General features: G+C 39.8%; 1 protein-coding gene across 2 annotated transcripts in view; it reads right to left on the bottom strand.

The window, feature by feature from the left end:
- Positions 1–17224, bottom strand: part of spoon (A-kinase anchor protein spoonbill) — a 117501-nt gene that overhangs the window by 61686 nt on the left and 38591 nt on the right. Inside the window, exon 1 of one of the 2 annotated variants that reach the window (XM_083125615.1) lies at positions 9162–9401. The exons of the other annotated variant lie outside the window; for it this stretch is intronic. The gene's annotated coding sequence lies outside the window, so the exon portion shown is untranslated. Of the gene's footprint in view, positions 1–9161; positions 9402–17224 lie in introns of those variants that run through there. 2 annotated transcript variants of the gene reach the window in all.

Here is a 17224-nt window from a genome sequence, read left to right as displayed (position 1 = left end):
TTGAGAAAATCTAAGCAACAGCGAGAGCAGAGCACATGAAAAGGCACGTGAATGCTCTAGAAGGAATTCTAAGCACATGCAATTTTTCAATTTTGGAATATCATATCGCTTTTTAGAAAGCAGAAAATTTGGGGCTAAAGACGTACAGAGGTGACAGCGTTAAATACCTGAAAACACACTCATATTTGTAAAATGTAAGTTCTAAGCTAGAATTGAGAATTGTTTAAAAAAAAAAAAGTTTGAGAATTTTCGCGATGTGTTTATTTTGACGATGCTTAAGGCTGAGCCGATACCACATTGAACCAATACCAATACTCGAAAATTACAATAATTAAAATTTTTATTCAAAATATGGATCAATTTGGTGTGAAGATATTCTTCTCCAATTATATGCATCAATTTACCAAGATATTTGCTTTAGAATATTCACAAATTGCATAATAATATGAAAATAGATATTATGTAATCACAAAATATAGCTCTTCGTGCAAAATAAAAAGGAAGTTCGAATTTTGCATAATTTCTAGGACAATTTGACTCCACGAAAGTGTCGCGTGGCATTTTTGCTGACTCCGTGAAAGACAGTATCGGTAGATCAATTCCAACCGTTACTTTCCGATAATACTGGTATCAGCCGATATCGATGTATCGGCATTCGTTCAGCCCTAATAATTATTACATTAAAATTATTCTGTTGTAGAAAAAATCAATGAACAAACCAGGAGTTGGCTTCAAATAGCAATTTCATATCCACGAAGATGATTCACAATCTACTGAACAAGGTGAACGTGAATCACAAGGCGTAAAAATTACTTCTGCATCTATCACAACAGGAACATGCGAATACCAACGACATGCACGACAACTTTCAAAAACCAAATTGCACCCCCAAGCAATCTTCATTGAATTCAAACTATTTTTATTTTTCGCTGCAACCAATCAACTTCTATAAACTTTCTAGTAATGAAATGTATAATTACACCTTTTATGATCCCTTTCGTTACAAGGCAACCTGGAAATTTAGTTTATACCTTATGCATGGGAAGTCATATGAACGGTAGACAACGCCAAGGGTAACCTTGTTTATGTCCCAATTAAGATCTCTAGAAGTACGGCTTGCCTGTGACCTGATTTGAAGGAAGAGAGAAAGGAGGGGGGGGGGGGCAATTAAATGAATTCACAATAACCTATAACTTTGTGACAGCTGGTTAAATTTATTGATTTGGTTTATTTTACTTCGCTTTTGGCTAATCGCGAAGATGAGGATAAGTGATGTGAGGAAATTGATGAAGAGACATTCGCAAAGAACACACATGGTAAAAAATTTCAAAATGAAAAATTTACAGATTATCAACATCAGGGCTTCGAGATGTGACCCGTTAAATAACATAGCTAATACTTTGCATTTTAATTTTTATCATCTTGTCACTTTTCTCCCTCGTTTAGCTGGCTAATCGTGGGCCGCTGGCATTGTAGTGCGCTGTGCTAACCACTCTGCCACGTAGGTAGGTTCACACACAAAACTTAAACTTGAGCGACACAGGGGTCCAGAATGGGTACCTGGTGAGAGTCGAGTGATATCGTTTTGTTTTCAAGTACAATTTATTCACAGAAAGGCTAATCGGGACCGTAATTACAGTTTATAGTGGGATCCGAACTCGAGGCCCATTCATTACAAGGGCACGGGAATGCCTATCCGTCACAGCTGTGGCGTAGTTGCCAAAAATTGAGGATCAATAATGTTTCCTGAGATTCCCCACGCAAACTTCACGGGGAAGTTTTCAAGCTCACGCTACTTGGAACTCCCTTCAGAGCCTTCCCATTATGGTCCGAGAAGGAGATGTCTCGCCACCAAGCGACAAAACATGGCAACAATGTTTTGTCCCTCCACGTCCTATAGCATGTTAAATTACCATTAAAAATACAAATTAATTCGGATGTTCATAATCCATGTCTAACAATGAAGTGCACTCACATTAAATGAGTTGTATTAGGATTCATATGTACCCTGCTGCTCCAAAGAGGAAAAATGAAACTAGTTTTGATATACTCAAGTGACATTGCGGCGATTGGCTACTCAAAGTGAGCCCCAACGGAAACAAAACCCATATTGCGTACTTATGCTGGAGCACGCTGATGTCTGGCTCTCACATTTATCTGTAGCCTGTCAAAATGTTTTCACCGGCTCTATACTATACTTAGTTTAGCTCTCCATTTCAGATAAAACTTGATAATTATAAGCACTAGGGATGGACGATATCGGAAATTTGATATCGCAATATATCGTCACATACGATACGATACTTGTTCCGTATCGTGATATCGACGATATATCGTCTCCACTATATATATCGCCAAATATCTTGACGATATATCGTCGACACGTTATATATATCGCCAAATATCGTGATATACGAGGGTTAAGTCATTAGTCATGGCAACTATTTTTTTCCTCTCAAACAGGGGACAACATGAAAAATCTAAGATGTACGTTTGAAAGTGTATGGAATGTACCTTCGAATGAAGCCACCAGATGAAGTCTGGATGCAGGAGACTGTCGTAGGGAAGAGGCAGAACACAGGATATTGGACAACAGTGTTTTATTATGAGGCAGATCGGCAGTTGACACTCTGCCCCTTTTGAAGGCCTCCATCCACCTCGCCACTGTTCGATAGGACATAGCATGCGCACACCCAGAGCTTCCCGTGCATTTCTGCCGCGGAAAACTGTTTTAACGTACGAACTTTGCTCCTGCTTCACATGAACTCCATGTTCGAACGCTTGTCACTCACCGACTGAACTTGGGTGCGTGCTTACTACCCCACCGTTGTTCACATACACCATCAGAAAAAAAATAGTTGCCATGACCTGACTTAACCCACGTATATCGCCTAATATCGTGACGATATATCGCCGACACGATATATATTGCCAAATTTTCATGATATATTGTCTAGTTGATATTGCCTGGACGATATTTTTTCAATATCGCGATATATCGTCTGGACGGTAAATCGGCTAACATTAATAAGCACACGCACATAATGCATGGCGGTGGCCGAACGCATTGATCACTCGACTTACAATCTACCTACAGACAGGGCCGGATTAAGACGAAATTGGGCCTGATGCTTGAAATCTTCGGTGAACAATAAACACGACGACTTTATAGTTACGTCACAGCGCAAAGAATAATAGTAACTGTATAATAAGTAACACTGTGTCCAGGCGTCCGAAATTGGGGTTCCAAATTTCATTGTAAGATTAACTTTCACGTTAATATAGCAAAAGAAAACTGTTCAGCTTTCGGAAAATTCTCGTCTGTTTACAACTGGGCCTATTTCAGGAATGGGCCTAATGCTGCAGCATCAATAGCACCCACCTTAATCCGGCCCTGCCTACAGAAGGTTTCTGTTCGACTCCTGGCCTGGACATATGGGTTCCCTTGAGTGTGTACCTTCATGTAAATTTTAGATACTTTTACCTTTTGCGCTGCACCCACTGAGGTGCATTATACGTTCTCTTATATTAACAATCTCATTATTCATGAAACCTGAACTTCGTTAATTTTATTTTAGTATGCACACTTACGATACTGTTTTTTTTGGTACCTCTTGTTTCTCACTAACCTGTAACGCGTTGCACCACACAATATGTTAATATACCAATAGTAGTTGTGAATCTTAGCTACTTAAATACCAATGTTAATGCTCAGTTAATTCATTAACTAATCTCACAATAACATGTTCAGTAATAACACGTATTAAACGTACAACCCAAGCGCAAAACGCAAACCGAAATTGTACCCGAGAATCGACAAAATCACCGTATCGAATATAAATGTAAGTGCACATATAAAATCCTTTTTTCTTTGGAAATAAAAATCTTTGCAGAGAAAAACGTGGAAACCAAGATTCAGATCTCCTAAAACAGTGGTTCCCAAACTTTTTAGTTTCATGGCGCCCTTAGTGTTTCAAGATTTTTCTGCGGCACCCAAGTCAGAATGTAGGCTCATCTAACACAATGTTAGGTTAGGTTGCTTGCTTTAAGTTAAAAAATGAACACATTTCAAATTCATAAACATTTTACATGTCAAAAGTACTAAAACCATGCTTAGACTAAAAAGTAAGTGTCATTTCAGTGAAACAAGTTCAGTCAAAATCTACGCGAGAGAATATTTTAAGTAGTTTCTCTACAACGAGACCCCAGAAGGAACGAAAATAAATATTTGGAACTATGTGTTTACTGTGAAGGGGCCGAATCCCAAGTGACTAATAGGGTATTGCTCAAGCTTCAGAAAATAACTAGTCTGCTAATATTCCACTTGAAAATATGTACATTCCTTGCTCAATAGATGAAAAGCTGACACAATAACAAGATACTGAAGTCAACACAGTGAGAAAATACGTGAGCAGGTTTTGCTACGGATAATTTTAGGGTGTTTGGAAAAAGGCAGTCACAAAGTGCGATCAATTATAAAAAGTATTAGCAAAATTTAATATTGGCTATGTGCAAAGATTTTTAACAGTGAAGATTTAACTTGTATTTTTTTTTTCGAACAGCCTAGAATTATTTTCATAAATTTGTGTCCTTTCACATGGAATGGGCGAGGACTTTGCTACTTTGAAGCAAAAAAAATCAAACTTAAATGCTCATTAACTATTTACCCCCCCCCCCACACACACACAGTAACTTTACAGTATCGTACAGCGATATCACAGTTCATTGACTAATTCTTCGTCAGTATCTGAAACGGAATTTACTGCAGAAAAACTTCTTTACACGTCTGAGTAATGAATATGTAGAACATATTTTAAAACATATGAAATTCATGTACATGATCTGGTTCGCCAATTTACACATGTGTAGCTTTATCAAAAAGGATGCAGCTAAATGCGTCTGCAGTGCGTTCGAACATAGTGGACACTCCCAACTCGAAAGAGAATTGTTTCACCACTTTTGGTGACTACGCAATTCTTACAATAAGGAATATCTTATAATACAGTGGTGTATTTTATTGTATGCGATTTCTTACCTCTATAGCCTAATGAATGAGACGAAGTTCATGCGAGCTTTCCGGGAATCAAAAGATGTACAGGCTTTGGAGGATCAGGTGATTTTGAGTCTCTCGCACTGTCACCTTTTTAGTCCTAATACACCTTTCTCTGAGCAAGAAAGACTTGGTTGGACATCACCGAATGATCGAGATTGTATAGAAGAGGCCAAATTCCAATTATTTCCATTAAAAAAAAAGCTTTCATAGGGCATAGAACCTTGACTAAGATTCTAGTATGTATCTTGGAGCAACAAATTTAAAGAAAATATTTTTGAAAGCTGTTGGCGTTGACATCATCCCCCTCCTATTTTAATTTTGGGAAAATGTTCAAACTAGAAGTACCGGTCTGCGGTCATCCAGTTTAGTCTTTCAAGGTTTTCTGAATTCGTGTTAACCTATATTTCGGGCCTATATATCCAGTGGTGGGGACGCTTCTTGGGAACCTATCCCGCAGGGCATCTTTTTCGTAATGCCCTCTGCGGGGCCCCGATCAGAACACGCTGGCACGCAGTGTTTCCATGCGAGGTATTTCTCAAAACGGTAAAAATTTTGAGAATGGCGCAAGGAAGGTTGCGATCTTGGATCAAGGCTTTATTTGCAAACTAAATATACTGTAAATACTCTATGCATGAGTATTCGCGCTGGGATTGTACAAGACACACGTGTGTACACAATATAGGAATTTCAGGGTGATTCAGAAACAGAACAACCACCACAACAATTTTCCTTTCAATCTATGAAGATGAAATTACGTTAGCTCTCGAAAGCATATCCAGAACAAACTTGGCTGACATTCTCAGAAAATCTGATCAGTTGCCGCCAGGAAATCTTCCAAGGATTTTTTACAATTTTCTTTTGACTTTCATAGATGACCAAACGCAAACAAAATTTAAACTGTATAATGGATAATAATGAGACTTCAGAAAGTTGATCAGATAGTTCTCTCTTACCCAGATATTTGAATACCTACGATTATCTCGTTTTTACGCAGGATGTAGGATAACTGGAAATCGATGCTTTCAACACACATTTCGAAACACCACTGTTGCTAGGTACTTGGGCCCCTGAGCAATCACCGTGCAAATAATTAAGTTATGCGACCACCTTTTGTTTAAAATTAAGTATAACTACAAAGCCCTTTCTAGAAGCAAATATTGAATTTCACCGACACTCGTCTTACACTACTTCTGCTTTGATATTTAAGTACACGTGTTGGCGTCAAAACACGCATTTTGTCGGAGGATTTTGTTTCAAGATGGCAACACTGCGTTCATACCTGCCCCAACAGAAAGTGCCGAGCATCACCTGTTGCGAACTTGGGCTGAGTGGCCTCGTGCGTCCAGTATTTCTTTTTCTCCCCTTTCTTTTGCACAGGTACGCGGGGCAATTCACCTGCCGCTACGGAAAACTACCACCGACTACCCAGAATTCCTCTCACCGGCCCTTCAAGAATCCAACAAAACTACAACAATGGAGCAGCTGTGCCACCAAAAGTACAAGGGGAGGGGTAAGCGCTTGTAGCCAAAACAAAAATACATGTGCTGGGTTCTTTCTGGCCGGAAAAAAAAAAGGTTTGCGTATCAGTTTTAGACTAGATCGTATATCTGAAATTACGAATCACCATTACTTCAAAGAACTGCCACGTCAAGTTTTCGCTTCTAGTGAATAATGTGAGGGGCGCTCTGATCAGGAAGCAACCGGGTAGGGAGAGAAATTAAGTTTAAATACAGAGCCCTCTTTACAACCAAATGTTCATTTATACCGGCGGCGTAGTCATACACAGGAGTCAAGCTTCTTCCCACATGTTCCTTGTGCTCGTCGTTCAACATCATACTCTAACATGAAAATAATCGAATCTACTGTAACAGTATACATCTTCCATCACACATAAAAAAGTATATACTTTTCCTAAAGAAGCATTACTGGGTTCATATATTTGTAGTCAATACAGTACTATGACACGTTCAGTTAATATAATTGTTACAAGTAGTCTTATCTAATTTTACAACTTGCGATACACAGATGTAAATATTTAAATTGCTCGTTAAGTATAAATGTAGAAATGGCATTACACACGCATGCTTTTACGTTATTAAGGAAACCAGCATGGATAAGAGGGAAAGAGACACCATGAATATGACGCATTGTAGCATTATTTGGAAGTATTCCTACGTTTTTAGATCTACAGAATTCTAGCTATTCTGATCGAGTGGCAAATTCTCGTGAGCGTGATCTTGAACTAATCAGCCGTTCCCGCAACGTTCAGGGCGTTCTTCACTATCAGGCAATAGTGACACTGCAATGTTGCATTGCAAGATTACGTAAGCGAAAAAAACTGTAATGCGTAAATAACAGTGCTGCACGTGGATTTCAAGTGCATCCGAACGCACCGCAAAAACTATACAACTTATTTTTAGTTTCGAGATAAACAAGAAAGAAAATATCTATCTCCCTTCATTATTTATCCAACAATAAGATCTAGAAACTGTATTCGACTGGAATCGTAATAAATTATAGGTGGGTTTGCAGACAGTTTGCTACTGCATTCACACATTAAGAAACTTTCTTAACATCACAACTTGCGAATATGAAAAAAACTAGTACAGCGATCGAGAAAACTGGAAACAGCTGTGGTTTTTGAATACAGATCAACGTTAGATATCAGGGTGCGTCTACGTCTAATCTTTCATCAATGTGGGTTGGGTTCGAGTTTTTAATGTACACTCACAAGAGTAAGCGTGTTGTGCACCCAAACTACAATTAGAATTTCCACAACATGTCATTTTCTAATAGCATAACTTGTGGGCAGTATTAGTGAGCTAAGAGCCTAGAGGACAATTCAAAACCAGAGGGGAAAATTATGACCAGTTACTTTTGCACGTGACAGTACGAACAGTTCTTTGCTTGTATACATTTTTACGAAACTTCAAATTAATGCAACATTTGACTACGCAGACTAAGTACCCTCACTATACGTATATTCAAATATCCACACGGACGGAAATGTGATGCTGTGTTGTGTTTAAAATACATTACTTTACAAATTGCAAGTTTACCTACTACAATCATATGGGAATCAATCAGCCGGAAAACATCAACAAGCAAGCAGAATACCCACACATGCACACGAAGGGACTGAAAAGTCAGCCAATATTCCCGTAAATGATTTCGCACGTTACATTCGATTTCAGTTTTAGTAATTGTGACAGAAAAGTAAAGTAAATTAACTCAAATACAAAAGTATTATACCTTACTTAATCTTGTCCGATATGATTCGACAATAGCATTAGTGCCGACCTTCGTGGAGGAGTGGTTAACACAGCGCGCTACGACAGCCTGGATCCCACGTTCGAATCCCGGCCTGGACATCGGTATCCTTTGAGAGTCCTCCCTTTATTAATTTCATATCAGTCATTATCTTAGCGATTAGCCAAAAGTGGCAGGAAAGACAAATAAACCATATCAATAGCGTTAGGGTAGAAAAAGAGACAGACTTCAAATTGCACAGAATATTTAAACCAATACATTTTCCAAGACATTCAAGTTAATATGGCTCCTGTTAAAAGCAAGTACAGAATGTAACTCGATAATTTATGTAACAAGAATATCTAAAATACATTTTCACGCTATGAAATTAATGAAAACGAAGCAAAGACAAATTTTAAAATACGCCGATGTAGTATTGTGTTATTTTCATTTCTGGCAAACACATATGGTATGAACTCAAAAGCACGACCACGAGATGCACTTTCATAATCGCACTGTCGTTGAGAATTAGCATGAATGAAGATAATACGGTTTTCTTAACATAACCGATAGCTGATTGTGAACAAGATGAGAATGTTCGACTTCTAGGGCCGACAGACCACCTACCACGTGAAATCTCAACGTTCCGGTTGGCACATGTGGCATGGCCGTCACGTCGTAACAGATGGGAAGCATTCACATGGCTAGATCTAAAAACAGTGGCAGGTAAGGGCTACGATTTCCCGTCTATGTCCTCACACAAGCAACAGAAATGTTTGGACGTGATTCCTAGCCAGGAAAACCCTCTAGGTTCAGTAACCTTTCGACAATTCGGGGGTCCACGTGTAACGCTACTCACCTCTCCATCTTCGAAGCGTGCTCGAACTGCCGATTCCTTCAATGTCCGTTCCGGGATCCTCACGAAAGAAAACAAAACAACACCAGACGTCGAAGACTGGGGGGGGTATAGATCAAAAACTAGGGCCGGGGGGTCCTTAGATACCCCCAATTTCTTCTCTGCAGTTCACCACAGAACACAAACCACTACTTTCCTGCACAACTTCCAGATGGAATATGTTATTTCACCACGTGGCTACTTCGGCTCATTCAGCTGCGAAAGACTCCGGTGACGCGCATGCGTACATACTTTGTGATTTTAAGCAGCTTCGCCAGCTGTGCTGCTGGCACAGTAGCCAACCCACTGCCTTTAGCGCTGAATGAAGTGGCTTGCGTAAAAATTCTACAGGAAACTACTCCAATGATAACAATTCATTTCAAAGTCTTATTATGCTTATTATAAGGTCACGCGTGAGTATGGAATGGACATTGCGTTCAAATACACAAAGGGATCGACATAATCCTTCGTTCTCCCGCCTATGTATGTATGTATATGCCTGTGTTTTTAAACACTGGCGTACGCAGGGGGAGCTGATGGGGCTAGAGTCCCACCAGAAAATTTCAGAAAATTAAAATATTCCCTCCTAGATAATTTCAGTTGGAGGTTTTTTTTATTTAAGGACAAGATCTTTAGTCGGGAGAGGGGGGGGGGGGGCAATCACTCCAGGATTTCCCACCCTGCGTGCACGCACTGAAAAATATTTGGTTTGCTAGTTGCTTCCCATTTCACTTGAAATCAAAGAAGAGTTTGTATATTAAGAGTTTGAACTTAATGTTTGCTAACACAGAATTCGTTATGGTCGTTCAAAGAAGAAATTAGCTTATATTTGCGCATACCATCTCATTGCTCAATAGTGGCAATAAATGCAAACCCTCCATGAAAATTGGACACCAAATTGTCCACTGCCAACCATGTTTTGATTGATTGATTTGGTGTCTTACGTCCACTTTATGCACAGTAAGACTAATTGGGACTGGACCTACAGTTTAAAGTGGGATCCGAACCACTATGTGCCTCGAACCCGGGACCCCTTGATTACAAGGCGACAACGCTACCACTGCGCCATCGGGGAGCCAACCATGTATAGTCGCTTTACAGTGAGCAATGTGAGGTTCAGGAATTGAAAGGGGGGGGGGGAAGGAAGCAACAAAGCAGAGAATATCTTTTGTAATACTATTAGTACAAAACCAGTGATGTATACACACAACAAAACACCTAACAAAAATTGTTAGCTCAGGCTCAATTTATGGTAATTTTGGTACTACATTTAGTTTATATCCTTTCCGAATCCTGATGGAAAATTCTAGATAAACAGTTGAACCCACATTATAGTGCATAGGATATATGTGTAAAAAAAAAAAAAAAAAAAAAAGGGTGCACGGGAACAGTGATGGGTATATTGCAGTGGCGGCGACGGGGAGGGGGGAGCAGTTGCGTCTTATTGGCACTTTCGCCCTCGCACTATGCTAAACCTTATCTACCAAGGGAAAGTAAACTGTCCTTGCCCCCTAGTTTTGGAATTTTTCACCCCAAAGTTGTTTTTTTTGCAGCGTATTTACAGAAGATACTGTTCAACTTACATGATTGCATTATACACTGCAAAAACACACCGTATTACTAAATTCGTTGACCCTGTACCAGACCCTGACTGGAAATCTGATAGTGGCAAAAATTACCAAAAGGGGCTCTATATGGATTAACGTATATAATTTAAATAACCCGGTGGGTGGAGAGGTAGTAACTTACCTAAGGTCCACATAAATGGGTTAAATCTAGCTTTTTTCAAAACTCCGCTTCGGTTTATTCTCTTCCGAAATAGAATTCAACCATAACTAAACAAACACTTTACTCGGAATCTAATCTACTGAAGCTTTTTGAGCCGCTGTGTTTAGAAATTTGTTCACAGTTATCGATACATGCATATAACAAGAAGTCTAAAATGTCACGTTGTGGCATTTGTATTTTTGTTATTTAGGGTCGCTTTTCTGCCAACTTTAGCTAATCGCAACGATTATATGAAATTTTTGAAGAGGCTGGGACTTGAACTCTGGAACAAGTTGACTACTTAACTCAACCAGCTGCCGAGCCGGCGGAAATATTTGATAGTGTGCCAATCACCATAAAATAATTAAGCTATGTAGATAATAATGGAACCGTGGAAATTCCCTAATACCTTATTGTTCGCGTTAACCTGGCCATAAATTGAATTATAGTTTGGAACTAATTTCATATTAGGGTTGGCAACCATGACTGAGGAACGACGAGAAACCCAGACAACGTTCAGTGCCTTATCTCGTCCGCAGGGCATCTGCCAATCAGTGCTGCACCAAAACAACTACCAACCCCGTGGAAAATATAAGGGAGACAGGTGGTCGCCTCGAGTTGGTAATTCACCAATTACCCCAAACCTCACTCCCAAAACTTTCACGCCCGCAGGGGCTGTTGATGGCGTGTTCATGAACACATTCACTTTGAAATAATGCCACGTAATCCACCCATGAGACGCTGGAAATTAGTTGCAATGTCTCGTGCGACATCTCCCAAGTTCGAGGACGAAAGTAAATTATGGACATCAACAATGAGAACATGTTGTTGCCGGTGGGACGTACTGTGTTATGCCGGGTCCTGGATACGAATTTAACGATTATATCTCCATAGTCGTGATTAATTTCAAAGTGACGTAAAAACATATCCTCCTGGGAGCACTACCATCAATTCAAGCAAAGGTCCCCCAGTGACAATCAGAGGGAGGCAAGGAGTGGGGACGACCCCCGGCCAAACTATAAACCTCCCCCTCAAGCAAAAGCCTATGTGAACAAATATGCTCTTCTGACCCAGATATGCAGACTGCCCTTTAAAGAAAATATTCCTGGCCTTGTGCACCCCCCATTTCTTTCTGGTGCTGTCATTACCCATCAGTGGAACACAGCGGACACAGGCGGGGGACGTAAGAATGTATACGAGGTTCGGAAAAAAGCATGGAGCGCCTAAAAACTATTTGCGCTACAAAATGTTCTCATGCGTTTAAAAATGTTATTAATTAAATTATACAGAACACATGAAAGGGCTAAACGGACATAACATTTTATCAATGTTTTATTATCGAACAGTTTTTCAACAGCTTGATATGACTGGAAATAATGAGCTTTTTTTTCGACGAGCAACAAAAAAAAAACAAAGTTAAAATAACTTTAAAATCACGTTAAGTTAATCATTCAGTTTGTGCCATTGTAACACACGGGCTACAACTTCGAACATGAACTTCCTAAGTTAAAACCAGCATGCAGTATGTAAGGAGTTGCAACCATTATGTACAAGTTAGATAAATATTTATAGTTAAATACATTCGGCTGCCACGAAATTGTCCTAACTACTAAGCAACAATAGACATTCTTTCCATTATATTCCTGTCCAGATATTATTAGAATAATTAAATCAAGAAGACTTTGGTGGGCAGGCCATGTGGCAAGAATGGGAGAGGAGAGAAGACTTTACATGGTTCTTGTTGGGAAACCTGATGGTAAGAGACCTGTAGGAAGGCTAAAGCGAACATGGAGGGATAACATCGAGATGGACATAAAGAAAATCGGTAAGGATAGAAAATTTGGATTGATCTTTCCCAGGATAGGAACAGATGGAAGGCTTGTGTTGCTGCAGCCATAAACCTTCGGGTTTAAGAAGGCTAGAGAGTTATTTAATTAGTTATTGCAACAACGTTACCTCACAGAATTTCGGGGATAGCCATTTTTTCTTCCCACGACTTAATTCAGAAATATAATAGCGATGCTGGGTACAGTTTTCAGTGTCCGCGCCCGATATTGAGAAGTAATTTCTCTATGTACAGTCACGGACACTGCCGGCTTGTAACGATTCCATTAAAAGTCAATGTATTCATTACAAGGCGGCAGTGTCCGTGACTGTACACCTGTCTTTATGCCGGGGAAATGCAACTGTCCGTACTTGAGAGGTGCCCATTAGAAGTTTCACTGGGTATAAAATTACGCACGGTCCTGGGTTCGAATCCTGGTTAAGCCGTGAACATTTCATGGGTGTTTGTCCCTTCATCTCTCATCCTCATCGCCGCGATTGACCTAGAGGAAGGAAGTAAAGAAGAAAAACATGCTTCCTAATGTATAATTTGTGCTCACTTCAGGTTGGTTAGAGCATACATTGATTGGGTATGGAAACTTATGAAAATATCAAGGGAAATCTAAAACGCAAGTGTGATAATTACTGAGTTCAGAAGAAACTATACTAGTCCAGGGTTGTTAAATGTCCAGGGGTTGCAGAACAGGTAAAGGTAAAGGGCATATAGCACCGTGCCTTTTAAGGGGATGTGGGGGTAGGGCCCCACCGACCTTAGATTACCCAGCCCGGGAATCGAACCCGAGTCTCCCGCACGACAGTCAGACGCCAAACCGACCAGACACAACAGGACCGGGACCTATTTTGCTCACAATTTAAATTTGGTCCAAGCTCCGTATTGTTTCATTTCAATACGGAACTTGGACCATATTCAAACTGAACCGGAAAAAAAGGTTCCTGGACCGAATTGAAATACTTTACAGATTAAAAGGTTGTTCACGGTCCAGAATCCATTTACGCTCGCTAATTCTCTCTCCTGGATCAGAATTGAATTTATTTACATAAATTTCTTGGATCTTTTAACAAATCTGTACTACACGTAAAACACATAGAAATTCACTTTTGACCATCGGCAACCTATAGTGAAAATAGGAGTAACGTGAAGGCCTGTCCGAAAATCTTCTACTGCAATTTCTGGACACTGCGAAGGTTATCAACCACGCCCTTTTGCAATGTGCAGTCAATTTCTCGTAAAGTCAAAGCTCCCCTGCGGCTACGGTGCAGAAAATGCCTCTCGCGCGCGCTTACGACACCAAATGCCATCTCGACTCCACTGATCATGCATGGAAATCAACCCGCTTTCTTCAACCAGCCACTCGGTGGCAAAACGCACTGTTGCTTATGAAAGTCCCTCGCGCGTTAGACTAGATAACGGTAAAAGGTAGGAAGCTGCAACAGCGTAGGTATGCAGTCAATCACCTTTCACCTTTTGGAAAGACCACAACCAAGATCCAGACGAGCACACACTCCAGCACTGACAGTTGACACGCATGAGGCTGGAGAAGGCAGGCATGCTTTCCCAGACAAGCCTGGTCTAGCCCACTCCATAAAAATCATAATTAGGGCTTGGAAGTTGATAATGACCTAAAAATTATATTAGTTCTTAAAATGAAAGCTTGAATTTTTTTCATAAATTGCAAGGGAGTAGTTGAAAAATTCGATAAAACTCTATATACAGGGTGTCCCATAAAAATGTATACACACGTTAACAGGAATATCAAAATCAAATGTTCCTTGCATTTTGAAACATTGGCATTAGAGGAGTTGCACTCCCAAGAAAAGTCCAAATTCTCAATGCAGATGATCCGGACGGCAGAGTGCAGTTTTTTGAGTAGCTACTTGGGAAAATATGCCGCACAGATGGATTGGATGAAGAGATTCAGAAGAATACCTTCCGCATTCACCAGACCTCGCCCCACTACACTTTTCGCATGGGAATGCATAAAGGATAAAGTTTACTGTACAAAACCGGCAAGAGTCGACGAATTGACGGCAGCCATTGAACGAGAATGTGTCTAAATCGAACGAAATGATTCTTGATGGTTGCGATTCCATTGCTTCGGGTTTCTAGCAGTGCCTAGACCAGAAAGAACGGCCATCAGTTTGAAAATTGGCTTTTGACAAAGAAAATTATTCATGTCTGTAAATTATTTTGTTTGGTGGTTTAAACTACTGAACCAATGGGGAAAAAAAGCAATTTTGTGTTTTCATTGCTTCATTATTGTAGCTAATTTAGTTCTCGTTATATTTACTTCAAGCTTACATAAAAAAATGGGCGTTCTTTGCGAGCATCCTTTCATCACTATCCTCATCGCCACGATTAGCCAAAAGTTGAAGAAAAGCGACGCTAAATAACAAAAATGAAGTCGAAAGAAAACAGTAAGCAAGCAGGAAAGGATCTCGTCTAGGATCTTATTCATGTAGCCAATTGAGAGGCTGGAAATTCCTGTGGTAGACTTGTTGATCAAGAACTCTACATCTTTTCCAATAACGTTGAAGTAGCGTCCGAGATAAAGCGTCAAGTACGGTAATAGAACTGATTCAGTTTAGCGACACGTGACATACGTGTTTCTCCATATGACGCAAACTAACTTAAAAAAAGTGATCACTTTTAAAATCTATCAAATGAGTATGATAGCAGGGAAAGAATTCTATCATGCAGAACTGATTATGTCCTTGAATGAATCAAATTTAAATATAAATCTGCAAAGGCAGTAACAAGAGTGAAACATGCATTGAAGACAAAATGGGTTCAGGAACAAAAGTATGAGTTGGCTGAAATATGTCTTTCATCTCTAACCGTGGCAAGTAAAAAATTTCCTGACTTTTCACCGGTTTTTGAATGTTCAGGATAAAATTCCCTGGCATTTCCGTAATATTGCCCACCTGATGTTTCTATCAATAGTCTGTAGTGTGGGTGCGCCATTTCTATTGTTTTAATTAATTTAAAAGCTTAATTCGTCTACCATACTTTTGTAAAATAAATGTTTAACGAAACTTTTCTAGGGCAAACACATCGGAGTCATAGATTAATCTGGACGGTGAAGTCTTCGTGTGAAGTGTCCGCATACCACTTAGTAGGATGGCTAATGTCGGCGGTAACTATAATAGAGGCAATAGGTTCGCGAAATGCACCAAAATCAGATGACTCCTTCCGTAAGAAACGCTTAGAAGAATTGCTGACACAAGGTGCACACTATGGCATGCGAGAATACACCGTGCCGACCTTGAAGAAGCAAAAATCCAGCCGAGAACATTATATCACGTTAGAGTGCAAGCGGGTCATATTAATATGTTCAAATAATGTTAACGCGATGTAATTTTTTTGTATCGAAGAGTTAATTAGTCTTTATTTCTTAAGGCAACGAATAGAAATACTGTAGCGTAAAATTAATGAAAATTGCAGTGTTTCAATAACAGAAAAAAGGTAGTCATAATAATAAAAATATATATTAATCAAACTAGTAGAATGGACAAGATTATTTTATATATATGTGGCATGACAATCTTTGGCCAAATGCTTACATCTTTTTTCTCATTTCTGTAGAGTCGAGATCATACGGATCAACACCAAATCTCTTTCTGTCGACTGCCATAAAAGTTTTTTTAAGTGTTGTACAACATTGTTTTCGATTGCATACAGTGTTCCCGACATCTTGTTTTCTATTGCACTCAATGTTCCCGTCGTAAAGAAATCTATTTCTCTCTCTCTCAATGACAGAAAGAAAGAATGAATGAAAGGAGGAAATAAAGAAAGAAGGAAGATGGGAGTGAAAGAGCTTTCTCTCAGAGAGAACGATAGAAAAGAAGGAAAAAAGAAAAACATTGAAACAAAGAAGGAAAGAAAGAACGAGGGAAGGAAGGAAGAAAAGGAAGAAGGGAATCAAAGAAAGAAGAAGAGAATAGAAAGATGAAGTAGAGACATCGCGCACACAACCAAAACGCATGTGCAATTTCCTGCAAACAAGGCACGCGTACTTATTCCCCTACTGTTTGTTTACAAGTCGGCTCGCGAAAACGGCGGCGCCGCGTGCTATGACAATATGTGCAACTAAACCTATAGCCGAGAACCTCCAAACAAATCCAGTTGTCGCGCCAGCATTCGATGTGGCAACGTAGCGTATTCTGCAAGCCGCCTAAATTCACGACCCCGAGTGTAGTAGTCCATTTTGTCAAATTTTATGCACAAGCTCTTCCCAGAGCTTTTACATGAATCTCCGTTAAGAAGAGGCAATATAAAGAAGGAGTAGCTGCATGTAAACACGAATGTAGCAGAAGCCATTAATGTATGTCGGACGGCTTTTAAAACATGGCCGTTACGTGGCACGTAGAGAAATTATTCCACTTCTCCCCCGCAGGGAGCTTTTTTGTTTCGTTTC

This window comes from Lepisma saccharinum, chromosome 7 (assembly GCF_977018435.1).
Source record: "Lepisma saccharinum chromosome 7, izLepSacc3.1, whole genome shotgun sequence".
Taxonomy (NCBI): Eukaryota; Metazoa; Arthropoda; class Insecta; order Zygentoma; family Lepismatidae; genus Lepisma; species Lepisma saccharinum.
This window is presented reverse-complemented; position numbering and strand designations above follow the sequence as displayed.